This window comes from Castor canadensis, chromosome 12 (genome assembly GCF_047511655.1).
Source record: "Castor canadensis chromosome 12, mCasCan1.hap1v2, whole genome shotgun sequence".
Lineage (NCBI taxonomy): Eukaryota > Metazoa > Chordata > Mammalia > Rodentia > Castoridae > Castor > Castor canadensis.
The window spans coordinates 104,300,884-104,318,931 of NC_133397.1; the positions used below are offsets into that span (position 1 = coordinate 104,300,884).

The following is an 18,048-nucleotide window of genomic DNA, read 5'->3' on the forward strand; positions in this document are numbered from 1 at the left end:
TCTGAGTAGCTAGGATTATAGGGTGAGCCACTGGCGCCTGGCTTTTGATTTCATTTTTGTATATTTACTGGATTTTGTTTTATCTTAAGTAGCTTTTCCCATTTTAATGAATAATTTGAAATTTTTCATAGGCCTCTTTCTTAAAATTTTTACTTTTGCTGTTTCCTATGTTTTTTATTAATTCCTACTTCTTAATATTTTATCCAAAGAAGAAAACATCATATAAGGAATTATATTTCCTTGCATGTAATTAGGTTCCATTTTAAAGTATTTTAGAATCATTTTTATTGACTAGTTTTGTGACCCAAGAGATATAGAGTCAAGATCATCTCTTCCCAATATTGGCAAATATGGCTTTTCTTTAGTTTTATTACTATTTGATTCTGACTTTTACACATTGTTCTCCACTTTTTTTATCCCTTTGTTTTTTATTGTACAAATGTAAGGTTTACAATGCAATGTTTTGATATGCATATGTACAGTAAAATGGGTTTGGTAAATAATTTAACATATTCTTTACCCTGCATATTTCCCTCTTTTTTTTGTATGTGGCAAGAGCACTTAAAGTCTACTCTCAACATTTTAAATTATGCAGTACAATATTATTAACTATAGTCTTGCTGTGCCTTAGGTCTCTGGACTATTTGACTTGCATATCCCAATTTCCTCCCTGTCTCCACCTCTGGCAGCCACCACTCTACTCTCTGTTTCTTGTATTACACCTTTTTTTTAGCTTCCACATATATGTGCAATCATGCAATATTTTCTGTCTCACTTATTTCACTTAGTATAATATCTTGGCATCCAAGTTTATCCATGGTGTCACAAATGGCAGTATCTCCTTTTTAAAAATTGCATGATATTCCATTGTATATACTACAAGTTTTTAGCCATCTGTTCATGGACTTATAAGTTGTTTCCATATCTTGGCTATTGAACAAAGCTCCAATAAACATGGAAGTGCAGATGTCTCTTCAACACATTGACTTCATTTCCTTTGGGTATATACCCAAAAGAGGAATTGCCGGATTACATAATAATTCTATTTTCAATTTTTTGAGGACTTTCATACCACTTTCTATAATGGTCATACTAATTTACATTCTCACAAACAGTGTATAGGAGTGCCCTTTTCTCCATATTTTCACCAGTATTTGTTACTTATTTTTGTCTTTTTGATAACAGCAATTCTAATTGGTATGGAATGATCTCTCACTGTGGTTCTAATTTGCATTTCCCTGATGACTACATGTTATGGATGTTTTTTCTTATGCCTGTTGATCACTAGTATATTTTCTTTCAAAAGTGCCTTTGCCCACTTTTAAAATGGTTCTTTGGGTTTTTTTTTTTTTTTTTTTTTTTTTGCTATTGAGTTATCAGCATCATTTATTAAAAGACACTCCCTTATTGAACGGTCATGTCACTAACGGGAACCAAAACATGTTCCTTTGACAAACACTGCTATTTAAGTCATATTTCTAAGCTCCTTAAGTTACCTTTCATGGAGGTTTCTTCCATATGATGTGCACTAAATGCATTAATAAAGTTATATGTTTTCTCTTGCTGATATGTCTTCTGTTACAGAGATCTGTCCAGCTGAGGATTTATGAAGGTTGAGGAGAGATTATATCTCCTCCTCAACAGCTTCTGGGAAGGCATCTAGGAGATTCTTGGCCACTCCACTCCTCTGGGGCTTACAGATGACATCCTGGAGAACTGGTAGAAGGCAGAAGAAAAAGATAAGAATTCTTACCAAAGTTCAGCTCTCCCAGATCTCTATCTGTAGTGCCTGGTTGAGAGAGGAAGCTAAAATTTTTTTCCTTATTTCCTCCTTTCCATATCCAGATCAGCAGAAGACAAACATTTGTAAGAACATGTCCTTTAAATTTGTGACTTTTGGGTTTGGTGTGTTGTTTGTCAGAAAGAGGGAGTCCTGTCACCTGAGTATTACCATAGAGATAAGAGCTCTGAGTCTGAGCCCGGGGCAATGGATTTCTCAGCTTCCAGCACTGCCTCCCTGCTGTGTGTGGTCTGCTGCCAGGTAAGGTTATCAGCTAGGAGCCCAGGTACAGCAGATTGGATGACTTCTGCAGCCTCCTCCTTCTCTCAGGGTGGTTTACTGTGGGGCAGGATCTGAAAGCATTGAGAACTGCAGGCAGAATGCTAGATTTCCCTGGATGTCCCTCCAGTGCTGTTCTCAGTGCTGTTTGTTTTCCTGTTCTGAGGCATGGAGGTTGAAAAGTACACTTTTGAATTATCAGTAGGTCACTGAAAAAATCAGGGAGGAAATTAAGAATTTCCTAGAATAAAGTCAGGCATGGTGGCTCACACCTGTTATCCCAGCTACACAGGAGGTGGAGATTGGAAGGATCACAATTTGTGGCCAACTTTGGCAAAAAGTTAATAAGATCCCATCTCAACAAATAAGCTTGGTGTGGTGTTACATTCCTATAATCCAGCTATGTGCAAGATTTAGACAGGCAGCTCACAGTCTGAGGCCAGTCCTGGACCAAAAAGTGAGAACCTATCTGAAAAAAAAAGCTACAAAAGAACTGGGTATTGCTCAAGTAGTAGAGCACTTGAGCAAGTGCTCTACTTGCAAGGCAGAGTTCAAACCCCAACACCACAAAAATAAGAAAGAAATTATAGGAATCAAGCACAAATGAAAGTAAACTTACCAGAACTTCTTGAATACAGCAAAGGAAGTTCAAAGTGGGAAGTTTATAGCTATGAGTGTGTACATTGAAAAATCAAAAAGATGTCAAATAAATACCTAACCATATACCCCAAGGTCTTAGAAAAACAAGAACAAGCCAAACTCAAAATTAGTACATGGAAAGAAATAATAAAGACCAGGGCAGAAATTAATGAAATGGAAGCAAAATGAACAACACAGAAGATCATGAAACAAAGAGCTGGAGGGGTTCCCCACAAAACTAAAAGCACGTAAGTCAGTACACAAGAGAAACTGTACACCCATGTTTACTGCAGCACAACTCACGACAGTCAAACTGTCACATGGAATCAGTCTAGGTGTCCAGCGACAGATGAACAGGTAAAGAAAATTATGCATATATATATATATTATATATATATACATTGTATATATACAATATATACAATATATGCATATATAATATATGTGTATATATATATATATACATTGTGTATTTATATATATATATACACAATGGAGTTTTATTCAATCATAAAGAAAAAAGAAATCACATCATTGGTAGGAAAGTGAATTTGTAGTGAAACTAAAGATCACTGTGTTAAAAAAGTAAGCCAGACTCAGAAAGACAAATATTGTATGTGTTAGGAAAAACGCTGCTCACAAAGAAAGCTCACAAGAAAAGTCTTAGGTCCATAGAGCAAAGTTTAATGGCAGGTCCAAACTGCCAGGCTGGCCGGGGAAATATGGCGCAGCACAGATTCTGGGCCAGGCATGGCTTTTATAGAAGGGGGAGGTTAAGGAAATTAGCGCATGTGCAGTAGTCTCTGGTAGGGGTGGGGCTGTCTTAAAGTGTGAGAATTTCTGTTAAGGGCGGGGCTGTCCTTGGGAGTTTCTCAAATGAGGTCTGAAGATAAAATGGCCACCAATTTATAAATGGTGACATTATTGTGCTATCATTCCCCCATTTTTTCTTTAATAATGATGAGGGTAGGGACTGAGGATCAGGAATTGGGGTGAAGCATTTGTCTCTTTAGCTGCTTTCTGCTGGCGGGGGGCATTGTATGGGGCAGGATCCTCAGGCTCCTGTGTCCTGGTGGGGGCCTCATAGCAGTCCTCTGGACAGTTTTGGATATGCCTGGAGGTACAACTGGTTAAATTTTTGATTAGCAATAGCAGACATGCAGTGTGATACAAGGAAGGAAGCTTAAGAATAGGAGAGCAAGAACACAGGCATCAGGATGGGCATTGGCCAGGAGAACCACTGTGAAATGTCGTTCCCTAGATAATTTCAAGAGTCCTCCAATTTCCTTGTCCATTTTTTTTAACTGTTCCTTGAGAGGTGCTGCCATTGGGGGATCTCATTGAGCCTGACAGGTGTCAGGCAGTGGGTATCATGAGAATGACCAGATGAGGGCTGGTCCACCACAGTCCCAATGGAGAGGGTAGAAGATCCTTTAAGAGAACAAGATCCCCTGGTTTAACAGAAATTGTTATAGGGTGGGGCAGGATCTGGTCTGCATGCTTTCTGAGAAGTTCCCTGAGAAGGTTAAGGTAAGGCAGGTAGTCAGCCAGAGGAGCAGAGTCTGTTGGAGGCAAGTTTCCTAAGAGAAATGAGTGGCCATACATTATTTAAGACCCAAATAGGAATATTAGGAGGAGCATAAAAAGGTGTCTGCTAAGGGACTGCATACCTAGGGTTCTAAATTCTGCAAAATCCTGTAACTCCCAAGAAAGGTATAAGCTGTCTTATGGTATGGGGGTTGGGAAACAGAAGATTGGGTTGACGCATTTATGACTCAGGGAGTGACTCTGTCCCTTTAAGGCCACACCTAGGTAGGTGACCTGTGGGAGGCAGGGGCTGTCAGAATTTATATGTAACACTCTTGGATAAAAGAGACCTTTAGCTCATTATTTTATATAAATTGACACTTTTAACTTTGTAAATGTTTGTACCATATTTAGATAAAGTATAACATAACACTGTTACAAGGTGGTCATTTAAGACACATAAGCAAATATGTAAATGAACTCTGATTTAGTAGTACTTAAAGCTTGACAAGATCAGCAGAAAACACAATTTCTTTGATAAAATCTTTCTCTGTAACAGTTTTTTGTAGATGTTACTCAGAGCAGAACAATATTAAGATAACCTTGTTATTTTATAGACATAGAGAATTTTATTTTAGTTTGACAAGACCCTAAAAATCTTTTAGGCAACTCTTAGATTACAGTGAACTTTAACTTTATCACATGCCGAAGCTTTTTATTATACACTTTTAAAACTTACTCAGACCTTCATATAACATACTAAACCCTTTGATGGCTTCTCTTTATCCCTCCTATTTGAAACAATCTTTAGGAAAACCCTTCTTTACAAAATCCTTTCTCATCCAAAACATTCCTTTTTCCTTTAACTTCTCAAAAAATACATTCACTACCTATCTATATCCTTTCCAGTTGTTCACTTTGTAACTTGTATTTTAAAATTAACTTTTATAAGAATTTTAAATTTATTATAGGGGCTCAAGCAACTAATTAGTAGCCCTTGGTCATGGGTCACAGTGACTTAGATTAAGATGTTGGCAATACAGTTGTTACGGTTTGGATACAGAGTGTCCCTCCAAAAGGCTCATGTGGTGAAGGCTTGGTCCCTAGCTGGTGGTAATATTGACACGTGATTTGATCATAAGGGCTATGAGCTCATCAATGGATTAATCCATTGATGGATTTATGATTGAATGGACTATTGGGAGGTGGTAGAAACTGTGGAAGGTGGGGCCTAGTTGTAGGAAGTGGGGTCTGGAGGGTGTGCCTTTAAATAAGACTAAAGGGTAGGTATATCTTATCCCTTGCCCCTTCCTCTCTGTCTCTCTGCTTCCCTGCTGCCATGAGGTGAGCAGCCACGGCCACAGAGCCAAGCAATCATGGACTAAAACCTCTGAAACTCCAGCCAGAAGAAACCTTTCTTCTCTTAAACTGATATTCTCAGGTATTTTGTCACAGTGACAAAATGGATTGCCCCCTACCCCCAATGTTCTACTTTACCTGGTGATGGAACCAGCCAACTGGCTAAACCATGAGCCAAAATAAAATTTTCCTCTTTTGTTTATGGAAAATATTTGTCTCCATGATGAAAGGCTGACTAACACAATGGGAAGACTCAAGAACTTAAGAAGAAAATTCACAGATGTTTTGATATAATAGATACAGAGAATGAGTGAGAAAAGAGCCAAGATTATCTCCAGTGTTTCAAATTAGAGTGAGGTGGACTGAAAAGACATTTTCTGATGTTGACAACACTGGAGAAGAAACAGGGGAAATAGAACAAACTATTAGTTGACTCTTGGACGTGACCAGAAAATTGGCAAAGGAATGGTTTTAGATGATATAGGGCAGTGGGACCTGGAATTCCCTCAGCCAGAATCACAGCCATTCATCCCCAGTGAAGCTGGAGTAAATATGAGCAAAGTCACATCTGGGGCAGAATTTGTCCCAAAGTAAGCATGTACAGTGCCTATAATCAGACTTCCTAGACTTAAATTCTAACTCTGCCACCTGTTGATTGAACCCTAAGCAAGTTACCGAATTCGCCTATGTCTACTTTTCTTCACCTATAAAAGGAAAATAATAAGCAGGTTTTTTTTTCTTATAGGTTTTCAGGAAGAGCAAATGTCAGAGCAATATCTGACATAAAGTTAGTTAGGCTCAAGACATTTTTGTTATTGTTCCCATTTGTAACTATTTTTTTCTCATTTGTAATTGCACCTAAAACCCTAACCCAGGGTTCTAATCAGCCGAGCCTCACGTCATGCTTTAAGAAGTCTACTGCTCTAAAGTCAACCTTCAAAGACAAAGATTTCCATAGATAGTTGGGAGTTAATTTGAGGCTTTCTCAACCACCATGTGTAGAAGAAAGTGGAAATCCAAGGACTAGAATTTCTTATATAAGAGAGGTTTCTAGCTTAAGATTTTTGCAAGAAAGGAAGAAACACATAAAATCTAATTTTAAAAAATATGATATTAGATTTTACTATTTCTAGAGAAGCTTTAAGTTCACAGAAAAACTGAGTGGAAGGTATAGACACTTCCTGTACTCCGCCTTCCCTGCCATGCATTATTATTAATTATTAACATCTCCACAAAGTGGTACATTTGTTACAACTGACAAGCTTACCTTGACCCACCATTATCACTCAGAGTTCATAGTTCCATAACTAAAAAATGTGGCCTATTTAATGTTTTAGAATCGAATTGAACTAGCCTCTACTCCCTGCATCTGGATTCACCACACCATAGTTCACACAAAACAAAACAGAGAAGGCAAAAACCACCAAACTAATCAAACCACTGAATCAGGTAAACTTCCTGAAAGATACCCCAGCAGAACTATGGGATAAGCATCCCTACCTCTTATACCAACAAGTACATGAAATTTCAGAACATTTGGGTATCATAAGACTGAAAATGGGAATAACTGATAAAGAACTTGACTTATCAGAAGGCATTTATACATAGTCATTAGGGATTTTCTTGTATACTAAATATCTAGGCATTGGTCTAGGGCTTGGAAGGAGTTTATAAAGGGAAAGAGCCACACCAGAACTGGCAAAGAGGCCAGTATTACCCAGGGTTCTTTAAGGAAACATAACCAATAGGATGTGGGGTGTGTGTGTGTGTGTGCATACACCTGCATATGCACATATATGCTATGGCTTGAATGAATCCTTCAAAAAAGCGAGTGCTGAAAACAGGGGACCCAACCCAGAGACAATGAGGGTGAGACCTGTACTTAGGTCCCGAAGACTCTGCTTTCATGAATGTATTAATGTTGTTACTATGGAAGTTGGTTTGCTATCTTTAAGAGTGGGTTCCGTATAAAAATGGCCCCCTCTTTTTCTAGTTCTTGCCTTCTCTTTGTCCTTTGACCATGGAATGATGCAGTAAGAAGACCATTGACAGATACTAGCCCCTCAGTCTGGAACTTTCCAGGCTCCAGAACCAAGAAACCAGTAAATTTTTATTCATTATAAATCACCCAGTCTCTGATATTCTGTCATAACAGCACAAAATAGACTAAGACAGAAATCATCCTAGCAAATCCAAAGGCCTGGATTTGATCTCCAGCACTGTGAGAAAACAAAAAACAGGAAACAATCTTTGTGTGATGGTGCACATACGTAATACCAGCACTTAGAAGGCAAAGGCAGGAGGATGGCAAGTTCGAGGCTGCCTGGTCTCCCTAGCAAGACCCTGTCTCAAAAAATATGGTACAAGAGAAGTGGGATTGTTGCTAGTAACAAATGTCTAAAAATATGGAAGCAGCTTTGAAACTAGAAACAGGTAGAAGCTGGAACAATTTTGAAGCAAATACTGAAAAAAGCTTACCCTGCCATGAATGGAACAATAAAGGTGATTCTGATGAGCACTTAGAAGAAAAGGAAGGGTGCAGGGTCTAAGACTTCTTAGAGATTATTTAAGTGGTGATGATACCCACCACAAACTATTGCCCGTGCATAATTCCCACCCCCCCTTTTCACCCCCGAAATGGATCTTTCTCTGTTCAGAGTTGTGAAGCCAAAAATGAAACCGAAGTTGACTGTCAACAGCAGAGGTTTACTCACTAGCCAAAAAATAGAGGAGTGAAACTCTAGAGCACAAGTCAACTTCTTGAGCATCAGGGGAGGGGAAGTCACAGACACAGAGTAAAAGAAATGAGAGGAGTCAAGAAAATTTTTCTCCAGCTTTAAGACTCAACACTGCTCTCCATATTGGGTTTGGGATTTCCTTGGGATCTGTTACTCATTTTTTCCCTTTCGGGTTGGGAATATCTATTCTATGACTGTCTCATCATTGTATTTTGGAAGTAGACAACTTAAATTCCACAATTCACAGCTGGAGGGAATTTGCCTCTGGATGAGTCATGTCTTGAGTCTCCCACATGTGATTTAGATGAGATGGGCTAATAAAGTAGAAGAATATTCATGTTTTCCTGGGGATAGGAGGAAGTTTTCACTCCGTTTATGGTTCTTTCCAGCCTTCTTCATGGCAATTGTCCACTGTCATAGCACTGAGTGTGTCATTTAGCAGATAGGTGGAGTTATAATGAAGTGGCGGGTTGCCTGGTGGTCACTCTGATAGTCATCTTAGACCTAATCAGTCTTGGCCAGCCTATCTGCAGAGGCATTTTGGGCCTTCAGACAACTGGCCCTCAAAGATAAATAAGATCAGGGCTGAACTGATTTGAAATTCAGTGAAGTCATCTAGACAGCATACTGGGTGACAGTGGTAGTGAGAACGCTGGTAGAAACAGTAAAGACCATTCTGATAGGCCTGGGAAAGAGAGTTGTTACAGGGATGGAGCCACCACAGAGATTCCCCAGTAGGGCAATGTCTGGTGGGCCTGCAGAGACAAGGTTACCACCAAGACCCCAGAACTATAGGGGTGCAGCCCAAACCTGGGGGAGCTGCAGGCACAAGACTTTGAGCTGTGAGATCTTCTGTATGGGCTGTGCCTGGCAGAGCCCAAGGCTTGGGGCCTTTCTGTCCAGTGTGCTCAGAAGGCAGAACATGGAGTAAAGAAAAGGATTTTGTCCAACTTTAAGATTTAGCCCTACTCACCATATTGGATTTTGGACTTCCATGGGACCTGTTATTCCTTTTGTTTTATTTTTTTGTCTCGTTTTCCCCTTTTGGGTTGAGAATGTCTGTTCTATGGCTGTCTCATCATTGTATTTTGGAAGTGATAATTTGTTAAATTTCACACTTCGTAGCTGAGGGAATTTGCCTCAGAATGAATCATGCCTTAAGTCTCACCCATATCTGATTTAGATGAAACTCTAGACTTTGAAGTTTTGAGTTGGTGCAGAACAAGTTAAGACTTTGGGACTACTACAATGGAATGAATGTATTTTGGATGTGAGATTATGTGACTTTTGGGGGCCACTGACAGAGTGCTTTGGTTTAAACTATGTGTTGCACAAAACATATGTGTTTGGTGTTGCAAGGTCAAAACTTTAAGAGTATATTCAGAGTAAGTTACCCCTCATGAACGGATTAACGTCACTAACACGAGAGTGGGTTCTTTTTAAAAGAACAAGTTTGACCCCCATTTTCTCTAGCTCTTATCCTCACTTTTCACTTTCCCCTTCTACCATGCAATGGTACAGCAAGAAGATCCTGGCCATATGTGGTCCCTTGATCTTGGACTTCCCAGCCTAAAGAACTGGGAGCCAATACATTTTAGCTTATTATAAATTATCCAGTCTCTGATACTCTGTTGTAGCACAAAACAGACTTGATATATTGGATAGGGTCTATCCTTACCAATGTCAAATACACTGGCCCTGTAATTCACTTGTTACTCCAGACGCACAAGGCTGTAAGCTCCTCACAGGGAGGTGCATCACAGAGTCAGATTGGGGGCAATGGGAACCATGCCAATGGTTATTTGGGCTGGTTAACTCTGTTAATACTGCCACCAACATTAACAGTAGATTTAGCTTTCCGCACTCTATCAGCCATCACTAGCAATACCATAACCACCTAAGCTAAACTCTAAGATGTTGCTTGCAACTCACAGACACCTTGTAAGCCCTGTGAGCTTTTACCTCCACCCAGAAAAGTATACTCTTATTAGCCCAGGCTATCTGAAGCCCTGCTTTGTGATTTCAGGCACAAATACAGTTAAGAATAAATAGTTACATACTAATACTACTACTAATTTGTTAAGCTGAGATATGAGGAACCATTAAGCACTAATGAGGTATATTATTTAGGGTTCAATTAGGAAAAAAGGAAACTATACTAGGTATTTTGATGGAAATGATTTAATATAAGGAATTAGTTAAATGTGTTCTGAAATACTGAAAAAAAAAAACAAGAAAGGAAATTAAAGTAACAGAGGTACAGGAACTTCAAGAAGCAGGTATCATCCACTGGGCTGAGGGAGCAGCTAAGGGGGTAGGATTTTCAGAACCTACAAGCTTTGCAAATGGATCCAGTGAAGTTGTAACAGATCTCTGGGGCAGAGAGATATTCGTGTGGTTCTGGTATTATAGGAGATTAGAGACAGAGGCTCAGGTTTTAGTTGGGAACACTGTCAGGTTGGTGCTCATAACTGAAAGGAAAGAAGCTGGTCATCTAGTCTATAGGCCCACCCCAGTGGACCCTAGAACTGTCAGCTTCAAGAAAGCCAAGCTCTGGGTCCACTCCAGTAGACCAAGGCTCTAGGCCCATGTATCCTCTGATCCCAGCACAAGGCCAGCAAACCCAAAGTACTCCAGAAACAAGCCTGCCCATGGGCCTTGCCAGAGAATCTGCCTATAATCTTTGGATGGGTAGATTCAAAATGATATTTCTTGCCAATGCCATTAAAAAAAAGACTAGCCTGGATACCTACTACTCCAAACATTCAAACATCAACTCAAGGCCACAGGATTACAAATAATCAGGGAAACATGACATGACTGAAGGAATAAAATAAATCACCAGTAATTGATGATAAAGAAATGGAGATGGGGGAGGGGGAAAAGAGGAAGAACAATGGAGGGGATAAGTTTAACTAAGATATCTTGCAAGCACATATGTAAATATCACAATGTAGCCCATTGTACAAATACTATACACTAATAAATTAAAAAAAAAATAAACGGAGATATATGTACTGCCTGACAAAGAATTCAAAGTCATTGGCTTAGAGAAGCTCACAACACACCGAATTAAATAAAGAACAAATGAACAAAGGAAGAAGTTTAACACAAAAAATACTCAAGATGGCTGCCCCTATCAAGACGACCAGAGTGTGCCAGAAAGAAATGAGCACCAGGATGGTTTGAAATGGTCTAGAACTGGACCAGGTGGAAGTTTCGAGAATGGGGAGCTGATCTTAGGCAGTGGGCTCTTGGGGGAAAATGAGCAATAAAGTGTTTTCTAGGCTAACCCTACTCCTTCTCTGTCCTCTGGACTAAAAGGAGGAACATGCCGGGCCTGGAATTGATGGGGACTTTGCCCCACCAGAGCCCCTGCTGAGAGGAATCTCTTTCCAATCCTGTGAGCTATGCTGAACCGGCTATGCAAAGATGATTTCCCAGTGCAGATGGAGGGAGTGAAGTTTGCTATCGACAAGATTCTGAGAATCCATTTCCAAGTGGTCCACACCGTACATGTGAGCGCTCTAGCCTCCCTAGGATACCTCCTCCATGTGGTCTATGCAGACACCTGGAATTATGGGCAGTAGTGGCAGTCTCAATGCCCAGGTCCTACTTGTGTTGACAGGGCAGCTCTGTGGTAAGGTGGACTTTCAGCCACAACAGACCAAGTTTCTGCCATGGCAGTATCATGGAGCGCATCAGGGAGATGACTACGCAGTCACTCTGACCCTAGGAAAGCCTGATCTGGTGAGAATCAGTGGTCATGGCCACTTACTTCCTGCAGAGCCTCTCATTGACTGGTGCTGCTTAGAGAGCTAGGTAATCACTGGTGGCCATCTTGACTCTGGCTGGGAAATATTCGGCTGTACATTGGGTAGCTATATTGAATGTGGGTTGGAGCTATATTAAATATAGGATGGGGGAGGCGTGTAAGTTATTACCACAGGGCAAATGGACAGACTCAACTCTGAGTAGAGTTTGAGACAGATACAATGTTACAAGATGCAACCTTCTCCTTTGGTTGCCCCAGACCAACATGGTGTTTAGAGTTTTGGTGGACAGTAATTGGTGTGCAGATGCTGTGCTGGAGAAGAAAATGCACCCCCTTCCTCTGACCCTAGCTCTTGGAACCTTCCTCAGTACTGGCACAGCAGATTCCATTGTAGCTTCAGCATCACCGTGGGCTGAGGTTGTCCCAAAGCAGCTGGAACTGCTGAGTCAGGTGCCCCAGAATCAGAGAGTAGGCCCCTCTCCAGAGCCTAAGAACAAGTGACCTCTAGGTCTCAGGGACAAAGTGGAGGACAGGACCATGTCCTCCTCAGAACTGGAGCTGTTAGGGTCAGCTAATGAGGCCATGGTTTGAGGCTCCCACTTTTGCTAACAGCCACCATCTTCCACCTGCTCTTACGGCTCTGGGCTAGTGGAGAAGAGCTAAGGGGTTGGCATGGATGAATTCCCACCCCCTACTTCCTTCTTTGGTTTCTACTGAATGAAAGCTCTACCTTCTGTCTCTTCATATTAGAAAAGTCTACATGGGATTAGCACCCCATCCTGTTTTCCCATCTGAGAGCCTCCTAAGGCTGAGAAAGTAGGGCTGAAGGGATATATCTCTGACCTCAGAAAGTAGGTCCCACCCATCCCCAGAAGGCATTTTTACCTCTTAATCCCAAGGCTCTCCTCCTTCCCCATCCTCTGTGCTTCTACCGAACAACTTTGTCCCAATGGTAATTCCCAGTTCCCCCAAGACCTCACGAAGAGGAAGTTCTTGCCTTAGATTTTCATTGCAATCACTGAGCTCCCTTTCTACTGGTCCTAATCTCTGGTCCCAATAATTTCCCCTTTCTAGTCCAGTGTGTCCCAAGTAGACTGGGAAAGGAGGAGAGCCAGAGCCTGAACTGCAGATCTCAGGAGCAATGGCATCATAGTAGATAGTCCCTGAACACAGTGAAGTTTGGTAGCAGTAGACATTGTTAAGGTTCCCGAGCTCAGACAACAGACCAATCAGCTTGCATACAGAAACCTTTGGAGGAAGTAGAGGGGTCACCAAGGAAAAGGGAAGGAAATAAGGAAGCCAAGAGTCTTGTCCGTAGGCCCTGATTCCCTGAACTGTCCTTCAGTGAAGTCTGAACATTAGGACATATTAGTCTGAATATGTCCTGGTAGGAGAAATTTATCAAAACAATCAAAGATCCCCAAAGGGGGCACTGTCTGGCACCATCTTCTCTCACCATGCCCTGTTTTTCCTGAACCTTGAACTCTGAAGGCCAAGTGTGAAGAAAATCTGAAACTTAGTCAAAACTTCAACTGTGTAGGATCTGAGGGCTTAACCTTCTAGAGAAAGTTCTAGAAGATGAGTGTGCTGTTCTATGGCATAAGTGTCTGCTTTTGAGCAAACCAACTCATTGAAGAATGAGCAAGAACAGAAGAGGCATATACCTTAGAACCTGGATAAATTCTGGACTACCAAACCAGGGACTGACTGTGCCATGGAACTGTGAATGATTGTAACAACAAAGCAAATGAAAACTCAAGAAAACAGATCAATAGTAAGGAAGAATGCCAAAGAAGAGTGAATAAGACTCTTAAAAGGGTGCATTAGCCTGGAGAAGTTGGAGTGGCAAGGTGATGGATGTGCTCAATCTCAGGAATGCTATTAGACAGAGCCTGGGAGCTACTACTTTGCTTCTCTACTGAATGAGAAATCTGGAAATGTGGCATGGAAAAAATATAGAAGCTAAAAAAGAACAAAGTGAATTCTAGAGTTGAAGAACACAATGAAAAATTACGTACAGAAATTCAACAGCAGAATCTATCAAGCAGAAGAAAGAACTAGTGAGGTTAAAGACAGGTTATTTGAAATTATCCAGTCAGGAGCAGTAAGAAAAAATAATGAAAAAGAGTGATGAATCCTATGGGACTTATGAGCTACTATCAAATGAAAAATTATACACACTTTGAGACGCCCCCATAGGACTACCCCAGATTTTTTAGCCGAAAACTTACAGGCCAGGAGGGAGTGGCATAACATAATCAGCAGAATAAGCAAGAAAAAAATTGTCAACCAAGAATATCATACTTAGCTTTCTTTCAGAAATAAAGGAGAGATAAAGAAATTATGACTGACTAAACAGACCTGCCTTATAAAATGCTAAAGGATGTTCTTCAAGTTGAAAAAAAAAAAGAACACTAACCACATAAAAATATTTGAAAGCATGAAACTTGTAAAGACAAGAATATAGCCAAATTCAGACCACTCTAATGCATAATAGTGTATAAATTACTTTTAATTGCACTTTAAAATTAAGACAATGAAAAATATAACTGTGATAATTTATAACTGACTTGTGACATATAAAAGATGTAAAATGTGACCCTAATAATAAACAATGTTAGAGAGAAGAAGGTAAAGTGTGGAGCTCTTGTATGTAGTTTTTGTTTTTTTGTTTTTTTTTTTTGCGGTACTGGGGTTTGATCTCAAGACTTTGCACTTGCAAAGCAGGTGCTCTACCCCTTGAGCCATGCCTCCAGCCTTTGTATGTAGTTATATGTAATTGTTATCATCTTAAAATAGACTATTATGACTATGAGGTATTTTATGTGAGTCTCATGGTAATCACAATGAAAAAGCTTTACAAAAGACAAAGTAAAAGGAATTGAAGCATACCACTACAAGAAAATCATCAAATAACAAAGAAAGACAGGAAGAGAGGAAAATGAAGCAGGTAATTATAAAACAGTCAGAAAACTCTGAACAAAATGATTGTAATGTAATAAGTCCTTACTTATCAATAATTACCTTAACTAGGAATGGACAAAATCCCCTTATTAAAAGACATATAGAGAGACTGAATGGATTTTTAAAAAGAACTAACTAGACACTGCTTACCAAAACTGACTTTAGGTTTAATGACATATAGGTTGAAAGTGAAGGGATGGAAAACACATGAAATGGTAGCCAGAAGAACGTATTTTAGAGGCTGTTATTCTCTCTATATAAAACAGTAAAACAAGACTGTACTAATCTGGAATGCTAGAGGTACATCCATGGTTACTGGGCAGAGATCAGGAGGATTGTGGTTAGAGGCCAGCTCAGGGAATAAGTTAATGAGATCCTACCTCAATCAAAAGCCAGGCATGGTGGCATGTACTTGTCATCCCAGCCATGCTGGGAGCCATAAGTAGAAGGATCACAGTCTGAAGTTGGCATAAATGTGAGACGCAATTAAAGCACATAGGCTGAGATGTGGCTCACATGATAGAGCTCCTGCCTAGCAAGCTAGAGACTGAATTCAAATCCCAGCACTGCACACCCAACACACTCCATAAAAGACTGATCTGACTAACGGCAGTGGTTTGTATGCTTATGTATCAGAAAGCTACCACAGCATCTGACAATGTTTAAAATGTCACAGAGAAAACTTGAAAGAGATCGTGTTGCCATGAATCCTAAAGACAGTAGCTTCAAAAGAATCAGAAGTCCTAGTTTTATGATACTACATGAATGTCTGATCTGACCGAGGTCAGCACGAGCTGCAGTGACCTCCACTGTGTTCAGCCCCTGTCTCCCTGAGAGCTGTCCCCTCCCCAGGGCCCATGAGCTGGCAGCTATACTCACTGGCAAGGCAGTCATCGATGTCCTCCTCACAGTCCATACCACTGAAGCCCGGCAGACACTCACACATGTAGCTGCCCTGGGTGTTGTGGCACAGGCCATGGTTCGTGCAGGGCTTGGACACACACTCATCAATGTCAACAGTGCAGCGCTGACCTACAAATAAGGAACACCCGGTCCTTGGAGGCTGATTCCCATAGAAATCCAGGCATGGCCTGAGCTGAGGAGGGCTGGGCCAGCTACTGCAAGGACACCTGCTTAGTCTTCTGCTTCAAGGACTTCCAGGAAGTGCCTGGGAAGTTGTTGCCAAGGGGCTAAAATTTCCCCCAGAAAGACCATCATGACTTGAGACCTGGGGGATGGAGTCTTCCAGCCACTAGAGGGCGCCAAAGACACGGACAGTGGGAAGGCTTTGTGAGCCTTTCCAGTCAGTAGCTCCTGGGCAGACACTGAGTTCTTCACAAAGACAGCAACCCTCTGGGTGGGGTGTGGCTCGAGTGGTACAGCACAAGCCTAGTGAGTGCAAGGCCCTAGGTTCAAACCCCAGTACCGCAAAAAACCCAGAACTGCAGGCCTCGAAAGCCCAGGGCATTCCATGTTGTCTGCTGACCTGACCATGTGGTGTCAAGAGCAGAGTGCCTATGCCTGCCCTCTCCACCCCATGTGATTACCTTGCCAGCCAGGAGCGCACAAGCAGGTGTAACTCTCAAAATTTGGTGCCTCTTTACAAACAGCAGCATTCTCACAAGGGTTTGGGGAACAGGGAGCCAACACGGTTTGACAATTCTTGCCTGAAAAGCAAATGACAGTTTCTGATAGAGAACCAGCCAAGGAAAGGAAAAGGTCTCCAAGTTGTAAACCCAGGACGAGCTCATGGGCTTTCTGGAATCTGAGAGACCCTTGGTGCTTTCTGTCTCGGCAGACACTGCTGTGTTGTGACCTTGAGCAAGTTATTTATTTATCTTCTCTGCACCTTTTTCATGAACAAAAAGAGAATTAGTAGCGAGGTGTGGTGGAGCACACCTGTAGTCCCAGCACTTGGGAGGCTGAGGCAGGAGGACCATGAGTTTGAGGCCCAGTGCATAGCAAGAACCTGCTGAGGCAAGGAGAGAGGGAGAATAGCTGTTAGGAGAGCCGGTACTCAGACAGGATCTTTGAGGACTGAATGAGAAAATGCACACTAAGTACTTATTAGCAAAGGGCCGCTGCACAGCGTGAGCACACTGTGGGCTGCTCCCACCCTCGCTGTTATCCCCACGAGAGGTTCATCCATCTGACGAGCTCACTTCCCCTGTCCATGGCTGAGACTCAGCTCACAGAAGCCCAGCCTTACAGGGACCCCTTCTAGGGGAAGAAGCAGCAGCATGGCCTCCTGCTCCTTGCAGCCTTGTCACCCTACAGCAGTATCAGTGAGCTCTGATATCCACCCCTAATACTTCTTGCCTTAACATGGCAGATGTGAGCTTGCAGCAAACAAATTGCAGAATGCTTTCATTAAAAGGGGATGAGGTTGTTCTTGAAGTCAAGTTACAAGAAACTCAACTTCAAATTTTATCCTACAATTTTGTATTCAGAAAGAAAAAAGTTACCATGAAATTGTGCCCTCAGGGCACACAGAATGGCAGCCATTCACAAGTGGCACTCTTGTGACAGGGATTGGAGGGACTCATGGATGTCCGTGTTACCTCTCTGTCCTGTAGAGAAGGGGACTGTTACTCAAATCCCAAACATTCTGTGGTTTTACCACAAAAGCATTTCTGTCTAGGGTAAATCACAGCTGACTAGAAGGCTTAGTCAGTGGACACAAATTTAATGATGAAATTCATCAAAAAGAAGAGCTCGGGTTGGAGGAGGGGCTCAAGTACTAGAGCACCTGCCTAGCCAGCATGAGTCCTTGAGTTCAAACCCAAGAAAACTCAAAACTCCAAGAAAAAGAAAAAAAAAAGGCTACATTGCTTTCATTCTCAGAATTGTATTAGTCTATCTTCTACCTCAGTAAGTAGTCTTTAGAACGCTTTCATTGCCCCTGATAATTCAGAAAACAGTATTGCTTTAAATGAGAGTCCTCTGACCCTCTTGCCACACAGACTGTGGTGGATGGAGACAACAAC

General features: G+C 41.3%; 1 long non-coding RNA gene and 1 pseudogene across 1 annotated transcript; one reads left to right on the forward strand and one right to left on the reverse strand.

Moving 5' to 3' along the window:
• Positions 1-1,474: 1,474 nt before the first annotated feature.
• On the reverse strand, positions 1,475-17,159 carry LOC141415082 (uncharacterized). The gene is made up of 3 exons (XR_012440111.1): positions 16,609-17,159; positions 15,941-16,093; positions 1,475-1,716 (listed from the first exon to the last, which is right to left on the reverse strand). It is a non-coding gene; the product is annotated as an uncharacterized lncRNA (long non-coding RNA).
• LOC109702721 (mitochondrial import receptor subunit TOM40B pseudogene) lies at positions 11,672-12,513 on the forward strand (annotated as a pseudogene).
• Positions 17,160-18,048: the final 889 nt, after the last annotated feature.